Source organism: Oryza brachyantha, chromosome 11, assembly GCF_000231095.2.
Source record: "Oryza brachyantha chromosome 11, ObraRS2, whole genome shotgun sequence".
NCBI lineage: Eukaryota > Viridiplantae > Streptophyta > Magnoliopsida > Poales > Poaceae > Oryza > Oryza brachyantha.
The window spans coordinates 9,800,083-9,818,025 of record NC_023173.2 but is presented as its reverse complement, the minus strand read 5'-3'; the positions used below and the strand labels follow the sequence as shown (position 1 = coordinate 9,818,025).

General features: G+C 49.1%; 1 pseudogene; it reads left to right on the top strand.

Annotated features, from left to right (window-relative positions):
* The first annotated feature begins 1,148 nt into the window (after positions 1 to 1,148).
* LOC102703648 lies at positions 1,149 to 17,206 on the top strand (annotated as a pseudogene).
* Positions 17,207 to 17,943: the final 737 nt, after the last annotated feature.

Below are 17,943 nucleotides of genomic sequence, written 5' to 3'. Positions count from 1 at the left end.
TACATCTACGTCACCACTACGTCTACTTCACCTCCATCAACTTCTATACTCATCAGAAAAAGAAGTTCGTCTATGTCGACAAGGGTTCTAATACTGGCCAGTATACTTACTGCTTCTGTATTAGGGTGATCTACAGACCAAAAACTCAATTTAGTAGATTAGATACTCTATAAAACTGCATTAGACTCTAAGAGGACAATTGTATCATACGTTATTTAGAGGCGTGTCATAGGCGAGATATTTTATGACATAGATTTCTGTTTTCTGGCCGACTGCTTAAAAAAGTTTCGGTGAATCGAGATATATACCCAGAACAACTAGTGCCAAATTAAATTAAAATCAGCATCATACATTGAAAAGCATCCAATACAACTGCAGCATCCACTGTCATCGCCATGGTTGTCAACCTCCATCGAACTACTTCTCCCTCGTTATGCGGTGGCTGGCCTCCTCATGTCATCCAACGCCAGAATGGTTCGCAATTTCGGATTGAGATTTCCAAAAATTTGGTTTTTCCGGTGGGGTCCGGTGGCAGTGACCTCCCGGGCAAAAAATTAAAGAATAAAATTTTCAAGCAGCAAACCCTGTCGATCAAAACACGCAGACACTAAACACAGACCACGGCGGCGGTTCACTTCGCCTTCCTATCACGGTGGAAGAGGCAGAGAACGGCCGGGCTAAGATTCAGTGCAGTGGCCCTCTAGCACCGGCAGCCAGATCCGGAGTCAACAGAGATTTTGTTTTACCAACAAAGTAAGAATGAAGTTTATTTTTTATTATTTTTTCTTCACAAAATATATCCCAAATCCACGTTAATACAGGAGATATATAGGTTATCGTCCAAAGAAGGTGCAAGCCGGATGGGGGACGGCGAAACCGGCGCTAAACAATTGTCAGAAATAATGACGAATGCAGTGTGAACTAGTTTCAACATGGTGCTAATTGCTATAGCCAGTTGGTGGCTTGGTGCGTGCCCCATCTCCACCTGGTGAAATGCAATGTCGTGCACATATACTTCTCACTCAACATATAAGTACTGTACGTTTATATATTTAGGGCACGGACGGATCGATGGAGTGCAAGTGCAATTCCCAACTAAATACAGTCTTCGGCACATCCCTATCTCCATGGTCCATAGAACAGCAACCATGCTGCTGCCAACAATGGCACTAGTCCTGCTTGCCCTCGTGGCTGATCGCTCCGTCGTCGTCGCCGCCGCCGAACAGAAGCCGCCCATCGCGCGGCAGAACTGCCCCGACAAGTGCGGCGACATCAGCGTCCCCTTCCCTTTCGGGATCGGGCCCGGCTGCTTCCTCGCGCAGCAGTTCGAGGTGTACTGCAACGACTCCGCCACCCCACCCCGCGCCTTCCTCGCCTCCACGACCGACACGTCCCAGAAGACGGCGGAGGCCAGCGTGTTCAACGCCACCGCGCCCCTCGTGCTCAACGAGTCGGCGATACCGCCGTCGCCGATCGAGCTCGTCGACGTGACCGTCGCCAGCAACGAGCTCCGCGCGTACGGTGCGGTGTCGTCCTACTGCAGCAAGTCCGCCGCCGAGCAGGTGCTCAGGCTCCAGCTCACCACCGTGGAGCCGTCCAAGACCCTGTGGCCTCTCACCCTGTCGATGAAGCGCAACGCCCTCGTCGGCGTCGGCGTGAACGTCGAGGCCCGGCTGGCGAGCCACATGTACATGGACTCGCCGAACTCGGACTCGTGGCTCTCGACGTCCTGCGCCTCGCAGGAGTCGATCGGCGGCCGTTTCTACTCGCCGATGAACGGGTCGTGCTCCGGGTTCGGCTGCTGCCAGGTCCCCTTCGCCGGAAGTGCAGACGACCCCGACGCCGTGCCCAGGTTCGCGGTGTCGTTCAAGCCCAGCAACGGCAGCTGGGGAGGCACGAACCCGTGCTCCTACGGCATGGTGGTGGAGAGTTCATGGTACAACTTCTCGACGCCTGACCTGTACGGCTACGAGGCGCTGTCGACGAAGCTCCAGAGGGGAGTCCCCTTCGTCGTTGATTTCGCCGTCATGGCAGGGCAGAATGGCTCGTGTCCGGCGGAGGGCCAGCAGCCACCTCCGGGCTACGCGTGCGCCAGCGACCACAGCATCTGTACCAACACAAGCACTAGTGGGGATAGATATGTCTGCCAGTGCAAGCAGTACTACGAGGCAACCCCTACGTCGCCAATGGATGCCATGGTACGCAGGCATACTCCCTCTGCTCAAAACTATTCATGGGCTCCTACGTTTTACACTCACTGTTATTTCTACTGTAGTTGTTGACCGGTTCCTTGTTGATAGTCTTTAAAAGAATACCGAACCATTGTAAGATATATGACATAATTTGTTTTTTGTTAGATCAAGGTTTGACTAGAAATTATTCTATTATGATATACTTTTTATGATATAAAATTGATATCATCAAATTATTATTCAAAAATATACTTTCATGTGATTATACTTTTCTGTCACATAAGTGATATATGAATAGAGCAATATTTAGTAAAACAGTTGTCCTAGCGAAACAAATATATCCTATTATAATAAATGCCGCCGGGGGGAGGGGTTGTAGTTGTTAATTATTAAATTCAAAATTATTCAAGCTTCAATACCAGCTCCGTGCACGTAGATAACTAAAAGAAGAATTTGAGTCAAGAAGGAACCTGTCGTCCATGGACTTTCATTGCACATATATACAGCAAAGAACAAACTGTGTTTTATCTAGGTTTTCACTGGTACTGTTTCCAAATACAAATCATTGTTCTTCATGCATGTGTACTGCCGTCAACTATGTATACAGTGATAACTATTATATAATTAGAAGCTCTAAAAAAATTCAAAATCTAGAAAACTAAAAAATTGAAAAATGCGAACTATAAATATCACACACAATATATGAATTTCGGAATTTTAAAGTACATAAAATTAAGGAAGTGTACGAATAGAATTAGAGTTTAGAAATATCAGAATTTCGGATCCAATATTAAAAAATAAGCAATATTGATATAATATATCATGTAGAAATATTTAAAAAACTGAAATTCGGACTAAAATTTAAAAATAATTAATACTGGAAGTTCTATTTAATTAGAAATTTTGAAAAAAATCAAACAATCTAGAATTTTCATTATTAATTAAAAAGAGAATCAATGTACAGATACCATATAAAATAACTGAAACTCGATATTAAAAAAAATAAAATTTAGGAGGAATACACGTAGAATTACTATGCTAAAAAATATAGTACGGACCGATATAATAGTTCATGTCAAAATACAATTGATATAAGTGTACACGAAGAACTGCAATTTACAAAAATATCAGCAATTTGGATTGAAAAAAAATTAAATTAACGAATCTATCGAGAATAGTGCACATAGAAATGCAATTTAGCAACATCTAACATTTGGATTAAAACTATTTAATATAAAGAAAATTAGTTGATTGAAATAAAAATTAGACATATTAAATATTTCTTAAAATAATATCAAGTGAAAGATTCTGTGCAGAAATACAATTCGTTTGACGGCCAGTAATACCTAATGGAAGTATGAAATTATTTGTGTTAAGAGAAAGCTGCAGCAACAAATGACTTTTATGGTTCAAGACATATTTCGAAATAAAATGATCAAGACTAATACTACCTACGTTTCATAATATAAGATGTTTGACTTTTTTACTTTTAATTTTTGATCATTTGCCTTATTCAAAAATTATGAAAATATCATTTATATTTTGCTTGTGACTTACTTTATTATCAAAAAACTTTACGCACGACTTGTTATTTTTTATATTTGTACTAAATTTCTGAATAAGACGAATGATCAAACGTTGCAACCAAAAGAGTCAAACAGTTTACATTGTAAAACTGAGGTAGTATTTTTTACTGTAGTTAGGTAGTATAGGAAGGCTGTGTTCTTTGTAGCAGATTATTCCTCTTCTGAACATGAACTTTCTGAAATGTTATTTATGAAAGATTATCATCTCATCTTTGTAAAGTAAATTTTTAATTTTATAATAGTATATTTTATTTATTAAAAAATAATCTTTCATCATTCCTGTTTCATCAATCAAAAGAACACTGGCAAACCTGGGTACCCATGTACTATACATACTACTATTATACTATTTAACACATCTTCCCTTCTGCAGACATCAATGAATGCGACAGACCTGATTTGTATCCTTGCTCCATTCATGGGGATTGCAAAAACCGGCCTGAAGGCTATGATTGCCCATGCAAGCGTGGAATGAAGGGCGACGGTAAAGCAGACACCTGCAAAGAGATATTCCCCCTAATTGCAAGAGTGATTGTGGGTAAGTATGATATGATTACAATTAATTAAATCCATGTCCTTCTCTGTTAGCTTCTTGCATTTAGATGTTCTTTTTATGGATCCCTTGTATTCTGGTACAGATCATTGAGAGACGTACACATATTTTTGAAAACATTAGCGAAGAAACAGGTACATGTAGATTACCACTGATTTACCACATGCAAGAACGGACTGCGAGAGCATCTCCAAGATATGTCTAAAATTGATCTCTAAAACTAAATTTTAGGAATTAAACTAGAAAATGTATCTCCCGAAATACATCCCTAATATTTACTCATGCCTAAAATTACCTCAATTATATCCTAAATCTAGGGCAAAAATATAGGTTTCAAATACAAGTTATTCCTTTTTAGATTTCTGTTGGAGTAGTGTGTAACTTTTATGCCCAATATTTTTTGAGATAAACCAATACAAGTTCTTAGATAGCAAAATATTAACATTCTCTTGTAGATACTCTAAGGTAGACAGGTAGGCCAATGTTAAAAAGTTACATAAAAGTGTTCAATTATAAATTATTGTCTTTTTTCTCTTTAAACCACCACTAATTCAAATTTCTCCCACATCTTACGTCTCATCACACTTTCACGAGTGTCATCCATGACGGTCGGATGCCCGATTGAGATATTTTCTCACATCACTGCCTTTTGCTTACTAACGGGGCCCTGCCGGATAGAGATGATACTTTAAGCCCGTTAGAGATAACCGATTCCGTTCTAATGTAGGTGATTAGGCCTTATTTTTAGAAAATAGAATTTTTCTAAGAAATTTTAGAATTCGACTATTTTAGTGATTGACCGAACTATTGTTTAGTAGGTGTTAATTAACCATGTTATTATTTATGTTAACTGATGACGAGTAATTAACTATCTAAAACAATGTCACGCCCAGAAATTTACACCAAATTTCTGAACAATAGCATGTATTAAATCTCGGTCCAGGCATCAGCCCGAGTACACACTATGACAAATTAATACACGGTTCCACGTCTTAAAAACAAATAAAAACAAGTATCTATCGAAATGCAGCGGAAAGAGGAAGACAAAACTAGACCATCTAATCTTCAGCTTCAGCTGGCGAAGACGGCTCCACACCACAGGCACTCTCGACGGCGGATTGAACCTTACTTCAACCTTCGGAACAACCTTCCTCTGACACAGGCTCTGGCACTTGCTCTGGTGGGGGAAAAAGTAACCAAGGCTGAGTACAAACCACCGTACTCAACAAGTAACACCCAAGAGAGGGAGAATAATGAATGCAATAGGGTAACAAGGATAGGCTAAGGTTAAATTGCACAAAAGCTGCAGTAATTTAGCAAAACAGTAAATAAAATAGACTGAAATAAAAGTGAAGTAAACATTTAAAATAATCATCCACTGTCCAACGTTACACCACGTTGCAACAGGCCCAGACCGCTGTCGAACGTTACACCACGTAGCGACAGGGTCAACCCTCTGTCCAACGTTAAACCACGTTGCGACAGACCCAAACCACTGCCAACGTTACACCACATTGCGCAGGGTCAAACCAGTTCCAAGATTAATAAAATTATTAAAGGGGTTCAACTAATCCCAGTGAGTCTGTCGGTTCGCCCAATAACCGCGGGCACGGCTATTCGAATAGTTTTACTCTGCAGAGGTGTACAACTTTACCCACAAGACATGGCTGCCAAGCATGTTACCATGCCCCAACGTATCACCACGATACCTCAGTACGGAAACCATGATAAGACCTTTCACCCAGCCCTCCCTAGACAATCGCACCACACTTCAGGTTTCACCCCCTCCTTTACACCAAGTCGGGCAGTCCCCTCTTGTGCCTTGGTAGATCCGGAAGCAGGAGAAGCTTTCGTTACACCACGATTGCCCGTCCATACTCCATCACGCCTACCCTTGCCTGGGTACGTCGAATAGGGACAAGCTAGATTACGAGTCTCACCGTTGCCCATTCTGGCTTGTGGTTAGTACGTGTAAGACCTTCAGGGTTTCCCGAGAACCGGTCCTTAATTGCCATGGGCACGACTCTCAAAACCATGCACCCACAGCCCACCATAAGCAATATTTTAGTTGTATTAAACCACATCGGGAAATGAATAATGATAACAACCATTGAAGGTGTACCAAAGTGCAACAATAATTAAATAATAATTGGTGAGCTAGTTGAACTAAGCATGGCTAAGCATTGACTAACCCTAATTCTAGTCAAATTAACCCTGGGATGACAATAATAAATGGGAATCAACGGATATAAAGGTAAATGCCCAATAGATAAATACAATAAATAGATTTGCATAAAACAATGCATGTTTGAATGTAAAAGCGGGGGATTTTATAATCATGGGTTCAATATGATCAAAGAAGGGTGCCACTTGCCTTGCTTAGACCCACGAGGAACTTCGGCGACGACTTCGGGAACGAACGGCGCTGCGACGGGGTCAAAACCTACGACAAACAAGGCAAAACAAACAAAACAGGCTAAAAAACTACTGAAACAGAGGAAGAAACTATTTTTAATGGATTCTTGGCATTTTTCTGGATTTAATGAAACTTGAATGGACCTAAACGGAGACTAGATGGATTACTTATGAATTTTAGAAGTTTTCTGGGTTTTTAGCTAAACAGAAAAGTCCTAAATCAATTATTGCGCAATTAATGGGGCTGCTGACGTCAGCGAGGAGAGAGGAACTGACGGCTGACAGGTGGGGACCACCTGTCGGTGAGAGAGAGGGGGAGGTGGGCGGCTGACACGCGGGCCCGGGGAGGAGAGAGAGGAAGGGGCTGGCGGGGTGGCGGCTGACGGGTGGGTCCCACTCGTCAGCGAGAGAGGACAGAGAGGAGCGAGCAGAGCGCGCGGCTCGCGGCTCGCGGCGCGACGGCGCGGCGGGCGGCGACCGGCGGACGGCGGCGCGGACCGGCGGGTATGCGGCGGACGGCGGCGATTGGCGACGGCGGCCGGGAAGCGAGGACGTCGGCGGCGCGAGCAGCGGCGCCCGAGCGCGGCGCACGACGACGACGGCACGGCGGCACGGCGACGGCTGAGGAGGAAAGGGGAGGTGGCGATGGCGATGACCGGCGGCACGAGGGCGTCGACGTCGGCGACACCGACCGGCGACCGAAGGGCGACGACGGCGTCGGCGAGGAGGAGGCAGAGACCGCGGCGGGGTGGCGCGGCTCGGAGCGGCGGCGGAGCAGAGCGGAGGGAGAGGGCGGCTGAGCGGCGGCGGAGCGGAGCGGCCAAGTGGCAGCGATAGAGGAGAGGAGAGACGGCCTCGACGGCGGCGCGGGGACAGCGACGGCCGGCGACGGCTCGACAGCAGAGCGGCGGTTGGTGGTCAGCGGAGGCGAAGGTGGTGACGAGAACGGCGACGACGAGTCGGCGCGGACGAAGACGGCAGGTGGAGGGGCGATGGCGATGGCGCCGGAAGGTGGAGGCGACGGCGGGCGCAGGCAGCGAAGGCTTGGTGGCCGCGCGACGATGGTGGCGAAGGGCGGAGATGCAACGGTGAGCACCGGCAGCGCCCGACACCAAACGACGGCTCGCGGGATCGGGTGGCGGCGGAGGACGTCGGCCGACGGCGAGTGGCGGGGCGCACTTGCGGTCGCACGAAGAAACAGAGGAAGGGAGGAGAGCGGGCTCACCGGGGTGGCGCGGCGACGACGGCCGATGCGATGAGATCGGTCGGTGCCGGGCGACGGTGGCGCGACGGCGCGGCGGAGCGGCGGCGCAACCGGATGCGGCCAGAGGAGCTAGGCGGGAGCACGAGGGAGGAGTGGGGTGGAGTCGGCCAGGCAGCGACGCAGCTTGGCGGCGGAGCGGCGGACGCGACCGGAGCGGCGGCGCAACCGGAGCAGTGGCGCACGGTGACGATGGCGAACGGCACGGCAACAACGGCGTGACGGCGACGACGAGAAGGCGACAAGCGGGTGACGCGGCGGACGGCGACCGGCACTTACCGTTTGCACGGGGAGGTCGGCAGCGGCGGCGAAGAGGGGAGAAAGAGGGAGAGAGGAGCGGAGCGCTCACCAGTGGCGACGAGGAGCGGCAGCAGGTCGGCGAGGATGAGGCAGAGGTGATGACGCAGATGAGCGACGGCCTGCGACGTTCGGGGGCGAGATCGGCCGACGGCGTCGAGACGACGGGGCACGGCGGCGGAAGGGACGAAGGGGCGGCGACGAAGCTCGGCGACCACCGGTGGCGACGAGGGCCGGCGGAAGGTCGGCGAGGACGAGGCGGAGGTGGTGACGCGGGTGGGCGGCGACGTCCAACGGCCGACGGGGAAAACGGCGGCTGACGGCGACGGAGGGAAGCTTCGGCGGAGAGGGGGAAAGTGGCGGCGGGGCGGCGGCGCGAGGATTTTATAGGTGGTGGCGCCGGCTAGGGCGGAGCGGCCGGTGGAGACCGAGTCGACGACGCGGCGAACTCGGCGGCGGCGGTTGCGGCGGTGGTTGCAGCGGCGGCGCGGCGGAGGACTCGGGGCGGCGGCGGACTCGGCTGGCGCGACGCGGAGGCGGGGGCGCTGGCGAAACCTGGTCGCTGACAGGTGGGCCCCACCTGTCAGTGGCGCGAGGGGAGGAGGGAGGCGAGACGGACTCGCGGCGAGCGCGGGCGCGGACGCGCGAGCGAGCTGGGCCGGGCGGCGGCCCAGGCGGAGGCGCGCGCGGGCGGAGGAGGCTGGAGCGGGAGGCCGGCTCGGCTGGGCCGGCCGGGCGGGGAGAGGTGGGCCGGCTCGGCTGGGCCGGCCCGGGAAGGAGGAGAGGAAAAAGAAAAAGGAAAAAGAAAAGGAAGGGAGGAAAATTGGACTTCGGCCCAATTTGAGAAGGAAGGGAAAAAGAAAGGAAAAAGGAGGGAAAAAGGAAAACCCCACTTTTGCCGAATTTTAAATTATTTTGTTTGGCCAAATTTTATACTTCTGCAATTTGAATTTAAATCCAGTTAATCGATTTGCGAGCCTCGATTTAATTGAATTAGGTTCTTTTTAGAGGGATTTTTCCTGAGTTAATTAAGCCAATTGTTGCTTACGAATTTCTTTTTACGATTTAGGCTTGGGATAAAACTCCGGGCGTGACAAATCCACCCCCCTTAACAGAATCTCGTCCCCGAGATTCGGAGGAGCTGTTAAAGAGGTGCAGACAAGCAGCCTAGAGTTGGCAGAACTTACCTGGAACAAACTCGGGTGCGGCTTGAGCTTCCTTGGCTGAGACTTGATTGACTTGGGCTTGCACGAATCCTGGTTTGTTGCGTCTTGGCTGTGGACACTCCTTGGCGAAGTGACCCGGTCTGTTGCAGTTGAAACAAACCCCTGGCTTCTGAGCTGGTGTTGCCCGGCTTGGCGGTGGCAGTGCTGATAAGGGCTGCAGTGGTCCTCCATTGCTGTCGTTGTCATGGGGGTTGTAGTTGCTTGGGTTGAAAGGTCGGTGTTGACGAACAATCGGTGTCGAAGACCCCTGCTGTTGTCCAAAGTGCAAACGTGGCTTCTGGTTCTTTCCTGTGTTGACTTGTTCCGCTTTTCTCTTGCGATCCATCTGGTTGCACTGGTCCTCCTGGCAGATTGCTTTGTCCACTAACTTCTCAAAGTCCGCAAAATCCTTTGAGATCAGCTGTTTGGTCAGGTCATCATTCAATCCTTCAAGAAACTTCTCTTGTCTTTCAGCATCGGTGCGCACATCTTCCGGGGCATAACGTGCTAGGCGGTTGAACTCATGCAGATACTCTGTAACTGTCATATCCCCTTGTTGTAGATCACGAAACTCTCGCTTCTTCTGTGCCACTATTCCATCCGGCACATGAGCTTTCCGAAAACTATTGCAGAACTCGTCCCAAGTGATATCTGTAGTGGCAGTCCGAGTAGCCAGAAGGTTATCCCACCAAACGGAGGCGGGTCCCATCAGTTGGTGAGTCGCGAAAGCGACCTTCTCTTGATCACTGCACTCCAAAAGATTCAGCTTCTTTTCGATTGCATGTAGCCAGTCATTTGCTTCCATCGGGTTGGTTGTGCTCGCAAACGTCGGTGGTCGAACTCGAAGAAACTCTGATAACCTTGACTGTGCTGGTGGTGGTCCTTGGTGTTGATTCTGCTGCTGATTCATCCAAAGCTGCATCACCTGTTGGTGTTGTTGTTGCATCTGTTGCATCATCATGGTCATCATCTGAGCCTGGTTGGCTAGAACTTGGGCAATCGTCGGGTCCTCTTGTTGCGGCGGTGGCGGTCCATTGCGCGAACCTTCATGGTTTTCTTGACTTCCAGTTGCTCCATTGTTGTTGCGGTTACTGTTCCTTGTGTTCACCATCTTCAGAGCAGAAGGAGAGAACAAAGGCAGAGGAGAAAATCAAAGGGGCTTTTCTTGAATTACTCGAGTGAAATTTTCTGATCTGGATTAAAACACTTAAAAGAGCACTCAACTCCTGGTGGTACAACCATAACGCCACTACTTGCTATGGTGAACCGCTAACCCCAAAACAAACCTACACACACAAAAACTACCAAGCAACGACTAAAAGACGATGCTAGGGTAACGTCTACGGCTCGAAACGGCTGCGACGACTGAAGAAGCAACGCTTGACTCTTGAACGACTTGTCTTCAACTTGAGAGCGACGCTTGGAGTAGCGCAGACCTGACTCTTCACTTCGGGAAGAACTTGAATCTTCGGTCTTGACACTTGATCGGCTGAAGTTGCTGATGACTGCTGCGACGAAGGCACGGGCTCGTTGGTGGGATGACACACATCTATAGAGATCAAGGTTTGAGAAGCAAGTATGCTCAGCTAAATTTTCAAAACCAAAAGACTCGACTCTTTTTTTTTAAACGACTCAAATTTTGCAAAGCCTAATGCATATGACAGAAGGCTCCTAGGGTTTCCATTTGGCTCATCCTACGGTCAAGATTGGCTCTGATACCAACTTGTCACGCCCAGAAATTTACACCAAATTTCTGAACAATAGCATGTATTAAATCTCGGTCCAGGCATCAGCCCGAGTACACACTATGACAAATTAATACACGGTTCCACGTCTTAAAAACAAATAAAAACAAGTATCTATCGAAATGCAGCGGAAAGAGGAAGACAAAACTAGACCATCTAATCTTCAGCTTCAGCTGGCGAAGACGGCTCCACACCACAGGCACTCTCGACGGCGGACTGAACCTTACTTCAACCTTCGGAACAACCTTCCTCTGACACAGGCTCTGGCACTTGCTCTGGTGGGGGAAAAAGTAAGCAAGGCTGAGTACAAACCACCGTACTCAACAAGTAACACCCAAGAGAGGGAGAATAATGAATGCAATAGGGTAACAAGGATAGGCTAAGGTTAAATTGCACAAAAGCTGCAGTAATTTAGCAAAACAGTAAATAAAATAGACTGAAATAAAAGTGAAGTAAACATTTAAAATAATCATCCACTGTCCAACGTTACACCACGTTGCAACAGGCCCAGACCGCTGTCGAACGTTACACCACGTAGCGACAGGGTCAACCCTCTGTCCAACGTTAAACCACGTTGCGACAGACCCAAACCACTGCCAACGTTACACCACATTGCGCAGGGTCAAACCAGTTCCAAGATTAATAAAATTATTAAAGGGGTTCAACTAATCCCAGTGAGTCTGTCGGTTCGCCCAATAACCGCGGGCACGGCTATTCGAATAGTTTTACTCTGCAGAGGTGTACAACTTTACCCACAAGACATGGCTGCCAAGCATGTTACCATGCCCCAACGTATCACCACGATACCTCAGTACGGAAACCATGATAAGACCTTTCACCCAGCCCTCCCTAGACAATCGCACCACACTTCAGGTTTCACCCCCTCCTTTACACCAAGTCGGGCAGTCCCCTCTTGTGCCTTGGTAGATCCGGAAGCAGGAGAAGCTTTCGTTACACCACGATTGCCCGTCCATACTCCATCACGCCTACCCTTGCCTGGGTACGTCGAATAGGGACAAGCTAGATTACGAGTCTCACCGTTGCCCATTCTGGCTTGTGGTTAGTACGTGTAAGACCTTCAGGGTTTCCCGAGAACCGGTCCTTAATTGCCATGGGCACGACTCTCAAAACCATGCACCCACAGCCCACCATAAGCAATATTTTAGTTGTATTAAACCACATCGGGAAATGAATAATGATAACAACCATTGAAGGTGTACCAAAGTGCAACAATAATTAAATAATAATTGGTGAGCTAGTTGAACTAAGCATGGCTAAGCATTGACTAACCCTAATTCTAGTCAAATTAACCCTGGGATGACAATAATAAATGGGAATCAACGGATATAAAGGTAAATGCCCAATAGATAAATACAATAAATAGATTTGCATAAAACAATGCATGTTTGAATGTAAAAGCGGGGGATTTTATAATCATGGGTTCAATATGATCAAAGAAGGGTGCCACTTGCCTTGCTTAGACCCACGAGGAACTTCGGCGACGACTTCGGGAACGAACGGCGCTGCGACGGGGTCAAAACCTACGACAAACAAGGCAAAACAAACAAAACAGGCTAAAAAACTACTGAAACAGAGGAAGAAACTATTTTTAATGGATTCTTGGCATTTTTCTGGATTTAATGAAACTTGAATGGACCTAAACGGAGACTAGATGGATTACTTATGAATTTTAGAAGTTTTCTGGGTTTTTAGCTAAACAGAAAAGTCCTAAATCAATTATTGCGCAATTAATGGGGCTGCTGACGTCAGCGAGGAGAGAGGAACTGACGGCTGACAGGTGGGGACCACCTGTCGGTGAGAGAGAGGGGGAGGTGGGCGGCTGACACGCGGGCCCGGGGAGGAGAGAGAGGAAGGGGCTGGCGGGGTGGCGGCTGACGGGTGGGTCCCACTCGTCAGCGAGAGAGGACAGAGAGGAGCGAGCAGAGCGCGCGGCTCGCGGCTCGCGGCGCGACGGCGCGGCGGGCGGCGACCGGCGGACGGCGGCGCGGACCGGCGGGTATGCGGCGGACGGCGGCGATTGGCGACGGCGGCCGGGAAGCGAGGACGTCGGCGGCGCGAGCAGCGGCGCCCGAGCGCGGCGCACGACGACGACGGCACGGCGGCACGGCGACGGCTGAGGAGGAAAGGGGAGGTGGCGATGGCGATGACCGGCGGCACGAGGGCGTCGACGTCGGCGACACCGACCGGCGACCGAAGGGCGACGACGGCGTCGGCGAGGAGGAGGCAGAGACCGCGGCGGGGTGGCGCGGCTCGGAGCGGCGGCGGAGCAGAGCGGAGGGAGAGGGCGGCTGAGCGGCGGCGGAGCAGAGCGGCCAAGTGCCAGCGATAGAGGAGAGGAGAGACGGCCTCGACGGCCGGCGACGGCTCGACAGCAGAGCGGCGGTTGGTGGTCAGCGGAGGCGAAGGTGGTGACGAGAACGGCGACGACGAGTCGGCGCGGACGAAGACGGCAGGTGGAGGGGCGATGGCGATGGCGCCGGAAGGTGGAGGCGACGGCGGGCGCAGGCAGCGAAGGCTTGGTGGCCGCGCGACGATGGTGGCGAAGGGCGGAGATGCAACGGTGAGCACCGGCAGCGCCCGACACCAAACGACGGCTCGCGGGATCGGGTGGCGGCGGAGGACGTCGGCCGACGGCGAGTGGCGGGGCGCACTTGCGGTCGCACGAAGAAACAGAGGAAGGGAGGAGAGCGGGCTCACCGGGGTGGCGCGGCGACGACGGCCGATGCGATGAGATCGGTCGGTGCCGGGCGACGGTGGCGCGACGGCGCGGCGGAGCGGCGGCGCAACCGGATGCGGCCAGAGGAGCTAGGCGGGAGCACGAGGGAGGAGTGGGGTGGAGTCGGCCAGGCAGCGACGCAGCTTGGCGGCTGAGCGGCGGACGCGACCGGAGGGGCGGCGCAACCGGAGCAGTGGCGCACGGTGACGATGGCGAACGGCACGGCAACAACGGCGTGACGGCGACGACGAGAAGGCGACAAGCGGGTGACGCGGCGGACGGCGACCGGCACTTACCGTTTGCACGGGGAGGTCGGCAGCGGCGGCGAAGAGGGGAGAAAGAGGGAGAGAGGAGCGGAGCGCTCACCAGTGGCGACGAGGAGCGGCAGCAGGTCGGCGAGGATGAGGCAGAGGTGATGACGCAGACGAGCGACGGCCTGCGACGTTCGGGGGCGAGATCGGCCGACGGCGTCGAGACGACGGGGCACGGCGGCGGAAGGGACGAAGGGGCGGCGACGAAGCTCGGCGACCACCGGTGGCGACGAGGGCCGGCGGAAGGTCGGCGAGGACGAGGCGGAGGTGGTGACGCGGGTGGGCGGCGACGTCCAACGGCCGACGAGGAAAACGGCGGCTGACGGCGACGGAGGGAAGCTTCGGCGGAGAGGGGGAAAGTGGCGGCGGGGCGGCGGCGCGAGGATTTTATAGGTGGTGGCGCCGGCTAGGGCGGAGCGGCCGGTGGAGACCGAGTCGACGACGCGGCGAACTCGGCGGCGGCGGTTGCGGCGGTGGTTGCAGCGGCGGCGCGGCGGAGGACTCGGGGCGGCGGCGGACTCGGCTGGCGCGACGCGGAGGCGGGGGCGCTGGCGAAACCTGGTCGCTGACAGGTGGGCCCCACCTGTCAGTGGCGCGAGGGGAGGAGGGAGGCGAGACGGACTCGCGGCGAGCGCGGGCGCGGACGCGCGAGCGAGCTGGGCCGAGCGGCGGCCCAGGCGGAGGCGCGCGCGGGCGGAGGAGGCTGGAGCGGGAGGCCGGCTCGGCTGGGCCGGCCGGGCGGGGAGAGGTGGGCCGGCTCGGCTGGGCCGGCCCGGGAAGGAGGAGAGGAAAAAGAAAAAGGAAAAAGAAAAGGAAGGGAGGAAAATTGGACTTCGGCCCAATTTGAGAAGGAAGGGAAAAAGAAAGGAAAAAGGAGGGAAAAAGGAAAACCCCACTTTTGCCGAATTTTAAATTATTTTGTTTGGCCAAATTTTATACTTCTGCAATTTGAATTTAAATCCAGTTAATCGATTTGCGAGCCTCGATTTAATTGAATTAGGTTCTTTTTAGAGGGATTTTTCCTGAGTTAATTAAGCCAATTGTTGCTTACGAATTTCTTTTTACGATTTAGGCTTGGGATAAAACTCCGGGCGTGACAAACAATCTGAGTATACTGAAATTATGCAATTAGGAAAACTAATAATTGTCAAAAAAGACATGAAATTTAATAACCGGCGTCTGAACTCTAAAGAAATATTAATTGATACTCTCACCAAAATCATTCATCTTGTCGTTGCCAGTATTCATGCACAACGAGGGTAAGGTCATCCAATATGTGATGTAGAAAACGGTCCTCCCTTATCCAAATGTGTATGGGATCAATGCCATTTTCTTACAACAATTAATTAACAAAGTGGGAGAAGAACAAATCATAGTATAAAAGGTGATGATTTGGGTAAAAACATAAGTACTAAGCGGGATGGTTAGAAGAATAACCTAGTATAAAAGGTGTTTGTCAAAAAATAAACTAATAGATGAGTTTGATGGATAGAGAAAAAATTACTGTCTCTGGTTCGTAGAGCAAGCGGACAAAACCTCTTACATGTTTGGATGAAGGGAGAATGCTGATCTCTTGACAACTACAGATATTGATACATCACTAGTCACCTTTTAAATAAAAGGAATTTGCTCGATTAGTCAATCGATTGTAACTCATATAACTTAATTCATTCTTACACGGCGCGCGCGCACACACACACAAACCACTATATACACACCATCATGCTCACACACACCTGTGAATATGACCTAATTGGTTGTTCTAGTCCCTCAGCAATCTTGATGTGTATTTTAATTTATTTCTTCCTATGCTGTTAATTTACCACATAATAGCTTTGGTTTCTAAATTAGGTAATGTATAGTAAATTTTATTGCCGTAAGATAAGCTTGTGTCGTCTCCATGCAGGTGCACTAGGTTTTATTGTTTTGATGGTTATATCATTTGTTATCGTTCTTCGCAAAGAAAAAAGGAAGACGAGAGAATTTTACAGAAAGAACGGTGGACCCATACTGGAGAAGGCAAAAATTATAAAACTTTTCAAAAAGGAAGAGCTCAAGCCGATCTTAAAGAGTAGCAATTTTATCGGAAAAGGTGGCTTCGGTGAAGTTTACAAGGGCCATCTTACCAATGAGCTAGTTGCAGTAAAGAAACCGATCAGTGGTAGTGTTCTAGAGATTGAACAATTTGCAAATGAAGTCATCATCCAGTCTCAAGTTATCCACAAGAATATTGTTAGGCTCATAGGTTGCTGCCTAGAAGTTGATATCCCAATGCTAGTCTATGAGTTTCTCTCTAAAGGTAGTCTGGAAGACATTCTTCACGGTGACAACAAGGTCCCTATCAGCTTGGATCTACGTTTGAGAATTGCTGCAGAGTCGGCAGATGGTCTATCCTATATGCATTCAAAAACGACCACTAAAATCCTTCATGGCGATGTTAAACCAGCGAATATACTCTTGGATGACAAATTTACACCGAAGATCTCAGACTTTGGCATATCCAGGTTGATTCAGAGAGATAAAGAACACACCCATTCTGTAATTGGTGACAGAAGTTATATGGATCCAATATATCTACAAACAGGCCTATTAACTGAAAAAAGTGATGTCTACAGTTTCGGAGTAGTGATCTTGGAGCTTATTAGTAGGAAGAAGGCCACATATTCTGACAATAATAGCCTGGTAAAGAATTTTCTTCAAGCTGACAAGAAAGGGACAAAAGCTACTGAGTATTTTGACAAGGAAATTACAGAAACAAGAGATTTAGATCTTCTTGATCGTCTGGCAGAGATTGCTGTGGAATGCCTCAGCCTTGATGTTGATCAAAGACCAACAATGACAGAGGTAGCAGAGCGTCTCCTCAAACTCAGTCGATCTCGTGGGTTCGAAGCTGTCTGTGAGTAAAGGTTAAACATTCCAGCTTGTCTTTGCAATATATGTATGTCTACTAAAGATAGGCAACTTTCACTGTGGAAGAGCTTATTCTATTCTGTTGTTGTGACATAATTATTCAAAAATGGTCAGGAAAGGTCTCTCTTGGTTTATTTGTATTGCACTGTGACTCCTTGAGTAACTCTGTGTGTTAAATGAATAATACGTTATTGATTATGCAAATTCCTCTGTTGTTTCTGGCTGTATTGCCTATTTTTCTTTAAGAATGGCCAATGTTCCTGTTGCATCATGAAATGCGTATGCTGTGTCAAGTTGAGTTTGTCAATGCTCCCACACTATCTTGTTGGTCTTGGACAATTGTCAACTTCATTACCTGAACAATGAATATATCATCTTCAGATCTAACACCGCAGGTCGGCCTTAATTTTGCCGTGTACCTGCCTAGCATTCTATTTTTTTTTTCTCTTTTATATATTAATTTATCTCTTTTTTGTATTTTTATCCAATAGAAATCTTATCAAAGTAAAAGTTGGATGCAGTTTATCTTTAATTTTTTTAGAAAGAATCTATCACACCCCACTTTTGCCCTAGGCCAATAAATCGCTTTTCTAAATTGAATTACAAGAAATCATGTTGATTTAGCCAGGAGTTTATTAACCAACAGAATTTATTTAATTAATTGACCCAAAAGGCCGTGAATACGTGTTTTTGTTTTTCGATTAACTGGATGTACAGTTGAAATTTTAGAA